Genomic DNA, 10,949 nt, shown 5'->3' on the forward strand with positions numbered 1-10,949 from the left:
AATAAAATAAAATTATTTTTTAAAAGAAATGTATAAATATAAAACAGATATAGCTAGATTTTTGTACAGCTTTGAGAAGCAAGGCTCTGATGGCTGAATATTAACCTGTGCAGGCTATGGCTTTAATAACCTTCTAGTCCATGGCTAAATCCTTCCTGGTACAGTGTCTGTGGCAAGGGGGAATTCCCAGAATTAACTCAATCCAGCCTCCGCACAAGATATAAATACTAATGCTACATTGATATAGATATCACGAATGATTTCCTGGTTTCAACACTCCAGCAAGAGTAGGGAAAGTCCCAGGCAGAGAACAAAGTTCAGCTGAATGACTTCCCACTTTCATACTATCCTTTAAAGAGTCCCTGGTATCTACGCTTTGAGAGCTCAGGCTTGCTCCCAGGGAACCTCTGAGAACCTTCCCGAGAAGGGAAGGATGAGGTCTCCTCAAGGGCGCCGGAGATCCTGCAACCCTAGGACCAGGAGGCAAGGGAGGCAAACAATGGACAATTCAGTCCCAAGAATAGCACTGACATTTTAGTGTGTATTTTCTACAAACAAGGACCTTTTCCTACATAATAACAATGCAATTTAAGGATCAGGTAATTAAGTCAAATACGTTCCTGTCATGGGATCCCACACCCACTCCAGGGTGGCTAACAGTCCCAGTGGCATCCAGGATCACACACCACTTCAGTTGTCATGTCTTTTGTGGTCTTTTTTTGGGGGGTAGCTTTTTAGGGTCGCACTTGTGGCATATGGAAGTTCCCAGGCTAGGGGTCGAATCAGAGTTGTAGCCACCAGCCTACAACACAACCACAGCAATGCAGGATCTGAGCCACCTCTGTGACCTACAGCACAGCTCACAGCAATACTGGATCCTTAACCCACTGAGCAAGGCCAGGGATCAAACCTGAATCTTCATGGATACCAGTCGGATTTGTTTCTGCTGTGCCACCACAGGAACTCCCTATCGTGTCTATTTAGGCCTCTCTAATCTGAAATATTTCCTCTGTCTGCCTTTGGCTTTTAAAGATGGGCCACCTTTGAAGACTGCATGACAATTATTTTGCAGAAAGTTCCTTCCTTTTGGGTTTGTTTAAAGATTCCTCATGATTGGATTTGGGTGATGCATTCGGGGCAGGAATATGCCAGAAGTGAGGCTGTGTCCCCCTCGTTCCCTGTTAGACAGTGTACGATTGCAGTTGGCCTTTATTACAGCTGATACGAAATTTGACCACTCGATCAAGGTGGTGTCTGCTGGGTTTCTCCTCTGGAAAGTTGCTCTTTTTCTCGCTGTAGGTATGGGACTCTTTCAGACTACAAAAATATACACCAGTCCTCATCAAACTTTCACCCACTAGTTCTTACATTCATTGATGTCTCTTGGCTGAATTCACTATTATGTTGGTTGCCAAACGGTGATTTTTTTAATTCCATCATTCCTTCTAAGTATACTAGTTGGCATTCCACTGCAAGGTAAAGCAGTCTCTTCTCTCGTTTATTTAATCACTTATATATTTACATCAGTTTAGACTTGAGGATTCTATTTCATTCAGTGGGATATAATTGGTTACTAACGTCATTTGCATGTTCAAATTACGCCAGATTTGGTCATGAGAGATCCTTCAGCCTGGCTTCTGTCTTAAGACCTGGTCCATCATTCTCCAGGCACCTCCTTACTAACTAGCACAACGAAATCTTCCAGGGTCTTTATGTTCTTTTCCTGCAACCCCTCATGGAATCAGCCATTTCTCCAAAGAGCTCTGGGTCCCTTTAGTGGACAATGGTATTTAGAAATTAAGATCTGAGCACTAAGCCTCCGTACTGCTATTGGAGAATCACTGTTCCCAGGACATCTCAGTGGAGAAGATGCATACACACACACACACACACACACACAAAATCCACTGTGACAGAAAACAGATCAGTGGTTGTGTATGGTGGTGAGCAGGGTAGGCAAGAGGAATTATAAAGGGGTACAAGGAAACTTTGGGGATGATGGATATATTCATATGTCAAAACTTATCAAAGTGTACCCTGTATTTTTTTATTTGTTTATTTTTGTCTTTTCTCTCTTTTTTTTTTTTTTTTTTTTTTTTTTTTGTCTTTTTGCTATTTCTTGGGCCGCTCCCGCAGCATATGGAGGTTCCCAGGCTAGGGGTCGAATTGGAGCTGTAGCCCCCGGCCTACGACAGAGCCACAGCAACGCGGGATCCGAGCCGCGTCTGCAACCTACACCACAGCTCACGGCCACGCCGGATCGTTAACCCACTGAGCAAGGGCAGGGACTGAACCCGCAACCTCATGGTTCCTAGTCGGATTCGTTAACCACTGCGCCACGACGGGAACTCCTGTCTTTTGTCTTTATAGGGCCTCACCCGCGGCATATGGAGGTTCCCAGGCTACGAGTTCAATCAGAGCTGTTGCCGCCAGCCTACGCCAGAGCCACAGCAATGCCAGATCCAAGCCGCATCTGTGACCTACACCACAGTTCATGGCAATGCCAGATCCTTCACCCACTGAGTGAGGCCAGGGATCGAACCACAACCTCATGGTTCCTAGTCGTATTCGTTAACCACTGAGCCACGATGGGAACTTCCCAAAATGTACATTTTAAATATGTACAGTTAGGGAGTTCCTGTTGTGGCACAGAGGAAACAAATCCGACTAGTATCCAAAAGAATTCAGGTTTGATCCCTGGCCTCACTCAGTGGGTCGGGGATCCAGCATTGCGGTGAGCTGTGGTGTAGATCAAAGAAGCAGCTTTGATGGGAACTTCCACATGCCACGGGTGCAGACCTAAAAAACAGAAAAAAAATTAATAAATAAACAGTTAATCATACATAACTTATACTTCAATAAACCGTCAAAATTTTTAATATCCCTAAATTCACCAGGATGTATAATACCCTGTTTCTGAGGTGTTGTTTAAAGAAAAATAATGAGTAGAATTTTTACTTTTATTATTTATTTGTTCTAGGGCTTCACCCACAGCATATGGAAGTTCCCAGGCTAGGGGTTGAATGGGAGCTACAGCTGCCATCCTACACCACAGCCACAGCAATCAGGGATTGGAGCCATGTCTGCAACCTACACCACAGTTCAGCACAACACCAGATCCCCGACCCACTAATCGAGGCCAGGGATCGAGGCCTTGTGATACTAGTGGGATTCATTTCCACTGCACCACAATGGGAACTCCACGGGCAGAATTTTTAAATCAAAAAAATCTATCTTAGGTTCAATACATGTGAAATTTGAATGATTTTTTTAAAACTTTCTAAATAGCTTTGGTAAATTAAAATATAGAACGTGAGTTTTGCTGTTTTCTTGGAATTTTTATAATGTTTAATAAATGGGAATGTATTTTGAATCCAAATTTTTATTCGAAATATAAGTGAATTTTCTAAAACAATGATAACTGGTAATATCAATAATTCTACGCAAAATCTTTTGTATGCATGAGAAACATTTAGTAATTTTTTTTGTAAACTTTGTGACCAAAAAAATTATACTTCAAATATACTTTTTTTTTTTTTTTTTTTGTCTTTTTGCCTTTTCTTAAGCCGCTCCCATGGCATATGGAGGTTCCCAGGCTAGGGGTCTAATCGGAGCTGTTGCTGCCGGCCTGCCCCAGAGCCACGGCAACACAGGATCCGAGCCGAGTCTGCGACCCACACCACAGCTCACCGCAACGCCGGATCCTTAACCCACTGAGCGAGGTCAGGGATCGAACCCACAACCTCATGGTTCCTGGTCAGATTCGTTAACCACTGCGCCATGACAGGAACTCCAAATATACTCTTTAAAAAAAATCTTGGAGTTCCCGTCGTGGCGCAGTGGTTAACGAATCTGACCAGGAACCATGAGGTTGCGGGTTCGATCCCTGACCTCGCTCAGTGGGTTAAGGATCTGGTGTTGCCAAGAGCTATGGTGTAGGTCACAGACTCAGCTCACTTCTGATGTTGCTGTGGTGTAGGCCGGCAGCTGTAGCTCCAATTGGACCTCTAGCCTGGGAACCTCCATATGCCACAGGTGCAGCCCTAAAAAGCAAAAAAAAAAAAAAAAAAAAAAAAAAAAAGGCTTGTCATCAATCTAAACATTTGATAAATTATAGTGTAACAATACAAGAAAACTTGTAATAGATATTGGACTATTGTAGGATATTTAATGTCATGGAGACATGTTCATTATGTATTTCAAGTGAAAAAACAATATAATCCCATTTCTCTGGCGGGAGAATAAACAAACATAAACATATGTGTAACTTTTTATATACGTAAATTTAGCAAAATGTGGTTGCTTCAGAATGGCAGGACTGTGAATTTTTTTGGTGATTTTCTATATTTTCCAACTTTTATCCAGTTTTATGTATGTACATGTGTATCCGTATAAGCTCATCACATCTTACCTATGGTTTAGAAATTAAAAAAAAAAAAAACTTGCGAAATGAAAGTCTTTCGTAAAGTTAGCGCGAACTTGTTTAGCAATGAAAACCTAACCTAAACTGCCACGAGCCTTTCTATAGTCTATAATTATTAGTCTTTACAGAGTCTATATTTATCCCATTTGGTGGAGACAAATTTATATTTCACTGCAGAAGGGATGTTGCCCCAGAAGAGGGGAGGGAGGGGAAGAAAGGAAGGAAGGAAGGGAGGGAGGGAGGGAGAAAACATTTATAATCCAGGTAGAACAAAAAACTCCTGGAAGGGTGCCAAGGGCAAATTACATGTAATAGGTGGTTAAAATGTAACTTGCTATCTTTCTGTCAAAGTTCTCCACCCAAAGGCCACCGGACACACCACTGGGGTCCTCGCTTGTGCAGGGAGGGAGGCGGTGCTCCAGGAGGGAACCACGGGTGTCTCAGTGAGGGGAGGGTAGAAAGAATTGGTTGCAGGATGTAGGCTTTTATTTGTACTTTGGAGGAAGGGCTGGGTGGCAGGAGCTAAAAGCAGACTCCAAACTCAAGAGTGGAAGAGAAAGAGGGGAAGGGGAGGCGGCAAAGAGTGAGGAAAACAACTCCCCCCTCCTCCCTCCCTACAGGCCTCCCAGCCAGAAGCAGGCCCACCCTGGGGAGGGGACAAGCTCGGAGCTGGCCAGTGACCAAAGCTGCATTAAGTCAGTGGACTCGACTTCACCTCCAAACAAGATTCCCTAACGCTTGGAGGGACCAGGAAAGTGATAGGCCAGAAGAAAAAGATTCAAAGGCAGTTGTGTGACAGAAGAAAGTTGCTTTCTGCTTGCACCCGGCACACAGCTTGTTTCCTAAGTCACCAGAGACCCAGTGATATGCTGGTGAAAGTCCTTGATTCATAGACTTGCTTTAGAGCAGTTTTAGGTTTACAGGAAAATTGAGCAGAAAGTACAGAGAGTTTCCACATACGCCTTCTCCCCACCCAATCACCTGCCGTTGCCCCATTACTAATGTCTTCCATCCGTGTGTTGAGTTTGCAGCAGCGTGAGACTGATAAACCAATGCTGATACACTCTCACTCACCAAAATCCAGAACTTACACTAGGGTCCATTCTTTGTATACTTCTACCAGTTTTGACAAGTGTATAGTGATGTGTTTACATCATTACTATATCACACAGAATAGTTTCACTGCCCTAAAGCTCCCCTCCACTCACCTATTCATCCTTCCCACTGCCCCCCAGCCCGTAGCCCCCACTGATGTTTATACTGTCCCATAGTTTTGCCTTTTCCAGAATGCCAAATAGTTGGAGTCATCCAGTACATAGCATTTTCATATTGGCTTCTCTCACTCAGTAATACATTTAAAGCTCCTGCATGCCCTTTCATGGCTTGATACTTATTGCTTTTTATTGCTGAGTAATATTCCATTGTATGTCTTCCAATTTTTTATCCATATCTTCCAAATTTTGTATTCCACAGTTCTTTTGCCATGAACATCTTTACCGTAAACATGTTTGCAACAAGCATTTTTGCCACAAACATTTTCACTGCATAGATACCTAATTTTTCCACAAAAGATAATATAGCAAAAAAAAAGTGAAGAACATTTAAAAGGACATAATGAAACATGAGAAATGAATAACAAAGTTAAAAAGACTTTATTGTGAAATATAAAACATTCGAATACATTTAAAATGTGTGTCAATTCATGCCAATACTTGGAAAATAACTGCTTTTATTTTGTAGGTTGTATTGTCTAAACACTAAGCACTTGTCTTCCAAGTCTTTTGTTTGAAGAATTATATATATACATTTTTTGCTTGTTAATTCGTCTTCTCCTTTGGCATCACACTGATTGGTTTTTTGCTGAAGTTTCTTCCTTGGTAAGAGAGGTATCAGTTTACAGATAAAAGGATGCATATTTGTATCTGAGCTTTGTGTTGTTTTGGGAAAGCTTCTACAGGGTAGTGTCACATGTCTGTTGATAGATGTTCCGAAGTTCTATGGAAAAGGTGGATTCAATTCTGTCCTCTAACACTCTTTCTCCTCTGGTGGTATGTTTCAAAATAAGAAACCAATTCTTAGGGCAAATCATCATCATTTGTCAGCTTGATAAAGTCACCAGGAAGGCTGATGATGCATTTCAACCAATTAAAACCAAACTGTCAAACAAAAACTGTCAGCCAGTTATTTTACCTTTTATGGGAAAATTGCTTAAGGCCAATTAGCTGCAATGAAAATGTTTTCAGTAACCATGTTATTACAAGGAATTTTATGGTGCTTGGGTTATTTCTGGGCTTTCTATTCTATTCCACTAATCTATATATCTGTTTTTGCGCCAGTACCATACTGTTTTGATAACCATAGCTTTCTGGTACAGTCTGAAGTCAGGAAGTCCAATTCCTCAAGTTCCATGTTTCTTTTTCATATTGCTTTGGCTATTTTGGATCTTTTGTGTTTCCATACAAATTTTAAAATATTTTTTTCTAGTTCTGTGATGAATACCACTGGTAATTTGATAGGGATTGCACTGGATCTGTGATTGCCTTGGGTGGTATAGTCATTTTGACAATATTGATTCTTCCAATCCAAGACCATGATATATCTTTACATATGTTTGTGTCATCCTTGATCTCTTTCATCAGTGTCTTACAGTTTGCAAAGTACAGGTCTTTTGTCTCTTTAGGTAGGTTTATTCCTAGGTATTTTGTTCTTTTTTAATGTAATGGTAAATGGGATTGTTTCCCTAATTTCTCTTTCTGATCTTTCATTGTTAGTATATAGAAAGACAAATACCATATTATATCACTTATATGTGGAATCTAAAATATAAATGAACCTAACTACAAACAGAAACAGACTCATGGACATACAGAACAGACTTGTGGTTGCCAATGAGGGTTGGGGGAGGGAGTGGGATGGACTGGGTGTTTGGGGTTAGTAGACGCAAACTATTATATTTAGAATGGATAATCAATAAGATCCCACTATATAGCACAGGGAACTCTGTCCAATCTTTTGGGATAGACCATGATTATAATATGAGAAAAATAATGTATATATATGGAGCATCCTTTCTTAGTCACTTTTCTGTACAGAAGAAATTGGCACAAAATTGTAAATCAACTATAATTTTTTTAACAGAAGCTTATGGTATTCCACAGTTTGTTTATCCATTCACTTACTAAAAGATACCAGCTGCTACCAAGTTTTGGCTGTTAGGAATAAAGTTGCTATTAACATTGTAGGCAGGTTTTCGTGTGGACAAAAAGTCTTCAACTCCTCTGGATAAATAACCATGAGCTCGATTTCTGGATCCCATGGTAAGACTGTGTCTAACTTTGTAAGAACCCACCACACTGTCTTCCAAAGTGGCTGCACCATTTTGCATTCCCACCAGCAAAAAATGAGAGTGTCTGTCACTCTACATCCTCAACAGCATTTGGTGTTGTCGGTATTTTTTATTTTAGCCATTCTTAGAGGTGTTTCACTGGTAGATTTTTAAACCAGCTCTGCAGGATAAGGAAAAGCCTCAAATGGTTTGTCAACTTTCACGGTGTAAATACTCCCATCATGGCCAATTTAAGCAACCAAAGTGGTATCACTGAACACAGAGATGGGAGATGTGCTGGGGTGTGGGCTGACTCCAGTTCCATTGCCTGTACAGATGCTCATTACACAGAGGGGGCACTTAGCCATGCTGGACAAATCCTGCTGTCATCTTCTTAGACTGGCAGCCACTGCATGATGACTAACAGTTGATATCCTGATGTTTGAAGTGGGGAAATTAAGAAAGCGGCTGCCTCTACAGAACCCAGGCTTAACTGGGCTAATTTCTACCTTACTGACAAAGAGGCTAAGGGTGGCAAGTGGGTGTTTGGCAATCACTAACCCATTCTCTTCAATGCTTGGTTCTACAGCATATTTTCCAATCTCTAGAAACTTGTTCCCCAAGTCATCTAAAATGGTTTATTCCTGCAGGACCAAATCCTTTCCACACTTTACCTTCTCCCTCTTCTCTTTGACCCCACCCCACTCAGCACCCAATGCTTTTCTGGGGTCACCCCCTTTCTCTCCACAGCCAATGGGGTTTCCACGCCTTCTCAGAGGACATCTGCTATAAATGCTAAGCTTTCTGAAATAAGAAAGGAATCACATGTGCACAGGAGTATGTTTTTTTAACCTCAATGAGCGTCCAGTTATACAACTGATCCCTCTCTTCCTAGAGCATCTTTTCTTAGTCACCAATAATTGGAGTTGGTAATGATCATTTGATGATTTACTGTGGGGCAATTATTTGATTAAAGCTAAATTTAGCCTTTATATGGGAGATTAGGCTTTGAAGTGTGACCAGTGAAACCAGGCTCCACAAGAATGAAACAGGTGCAGCCAAGAAGTCCAAGCCAGGGTGTGGGAGCCGGGCTGCTGGGTCCCGTGCCATTGCAGTAGTCCTAATCCACCTGCACAGAGGGGAGACTTTTGTACAATTAGCAGACAGGATTAGTAGGGGTGATCATCCCAGATAAGTGAAGTAATTTGTCTAAAAAGAAAACAGCTCCCACAGCTCTGAAGGCCCGGCCAGCAGCCTGATCCCTGCTGGCTTCTCCTGTCCCTGGTAATCACTCTGCATGAAGCCCACGTCTGACCTTGAGCAGATTATGCAACCCCTTGAGGTTAATGTCCTCATCTGTTACCTGAGACCACAGCCTTTGATGAAGGGCAGGTGATCAAGCTCAGAGGGTACAGCCATGGGCTAGAAGCAGGAGACAGGGAATTTAAAACTGGTTTTGTCACCTGTGGTGCTATGTGACCTTGACTGGGAAAGCGCTTAATTTGAAGCTGTTTCTCTCCCTAAATAAGGATGACAATGATGGTGATGGGCTAGGAAGTTACAGGATGTCCACTATAACCCCCTCGTCCACAGAAATCCTGCTAACCCTGGTCCAAATCCCAAGGCCGTGGCCCTATAGATGTCCGAAGTCCTCCCAGTGGTTGCTGTGAATTCCTGGGCTCACCTTTGCATGATTCTCCTGCCTCCAGGGGCCTCCCGTGTGCGTGTTACCTCCATTCTGGCCACATCAACCCAGATGTCAGCCCAGTTCGACTGCCTCGACAAATGCACTTAGAAGTTCACAAGCACCTGGTGAACAGAGAAAGAGTGGACATGGGGGAGGTGGCCATGAAGTGGGGTCACTCCAGGCACCTCACAGCCTTCACACGCCCCCAAAATCTCCCTAATAGGATGTACAACCCTCTCTATTCCTCCAGGCCCAGGTCTGCCTAAATTCCAGCTTCTGTTCCAAAGCACAGATCAAAGTATTTTCCCAACGATCCAGCTCTCTTCTTCTAAGGGAGATGCTGGTGAGTAACCTCTCCATCTCACTGCAGTTGCAACAACTTATACCAACGCACTTTGTTCCTGGGCGTGTACAGGCCACCTCATCCTGTCCTCACAACAGCTCCGGAATGTGTGACTTTACAGACAGGAAATGGAGGCTTGGAGATGTGAAGTGAGCACCCTGGAGTTCCCGCTGTGGTGCAGGGCAAATGAATCTGACTAGGAACCATGAGGTTGCAGGTTCGATCCCTGGCCTCGCTAAGGATCCGGCGTTGCCATGAGCCGTGGTATAGGTCGAAGACACGGCTCGGATCCCACGTTGCTGTGGCTCTGGCGTAGGCTGGTGGCTACAGCTCCAATTCAACCCCTGGCCTGGGAACCACCATATGCCACGGGTGCAGCCCTAAAAACAAATAAAATAAAATAAAAGTGAGCACCCTGGGAGTTCCTGCCGTGGCGCAGTGGTTAATGAATCCGACTAGGAACCATGAGGTTGCAGGTTCAATTCCTGGCCTTACTCAGTGGGTTAAGGATCTGGCATTGCTGTGAGCTGTGGTGTAGGTCACAGACGCGGCTCGGATCCCGCGTTGCTATGACTCTGGCATAGGCTGGCGGCTACAGCTCCAATTAGACCCCTAGCCTGGGAATCTCCATATGCCACAGGAGCGGCCCTAGAAAAGGCAAAAAGACAAAAAAAATAAATAAATAAGTGAGCACCCTGCACACCCAGGAGGGGCCAGTGCCCAAATCCTAAGCCAGGCTGACTCCAAGGCCTATGTTTTCCCTCCACCACCCACCCCTTTGTTTCTGAGGCTGAAGACTGACCCCAGGACCAGCGCAGACAAACACCTGCTCCAGGAGGTGTTGGCAAGCCGCCCCTGCCCCTCCAGGAAGGTGGAGACCCCGCTTCCACACCACCCCCTCCCCAGGAAAGCCTGGTCCTCTGACCACCAAGGAGCAGCCACAATCTCCCAAAGACCTTTCCCAGGAGCCACAGGAAACACGCTGAACGGGGCAGGAGGAGGCCCGCGCTCTGGCTTTCCTCCCTATGTTTGTCCTTCCACAGCCCTATCAGCCTCCGGGCGCCCAGCCAGGACACCCACGTCCTGACCACAGAGAGAAAAGTCCAGGCTGGTGGGTGATTCGGAGACAAAGTGAGAGGCAGGCAGGAGGGAGCAGCGGAGGAAGGAGTCT

Source organism: Sus scrofa, chromosome 9 (genome assembly GCF_000003025.6).
Source record: "Sus scrofa isolate TJ Tabasco breed Duroc chromosome 9, Sscrofa11.1, whole genome shotgun sequence".
Taxonomy (NCBI): domain Eukaryota; kingdom Metazoa; phylum Chordata; class Mammalia; order Artiodactyla; family Suidae; genus Sus; species Sus scrofa.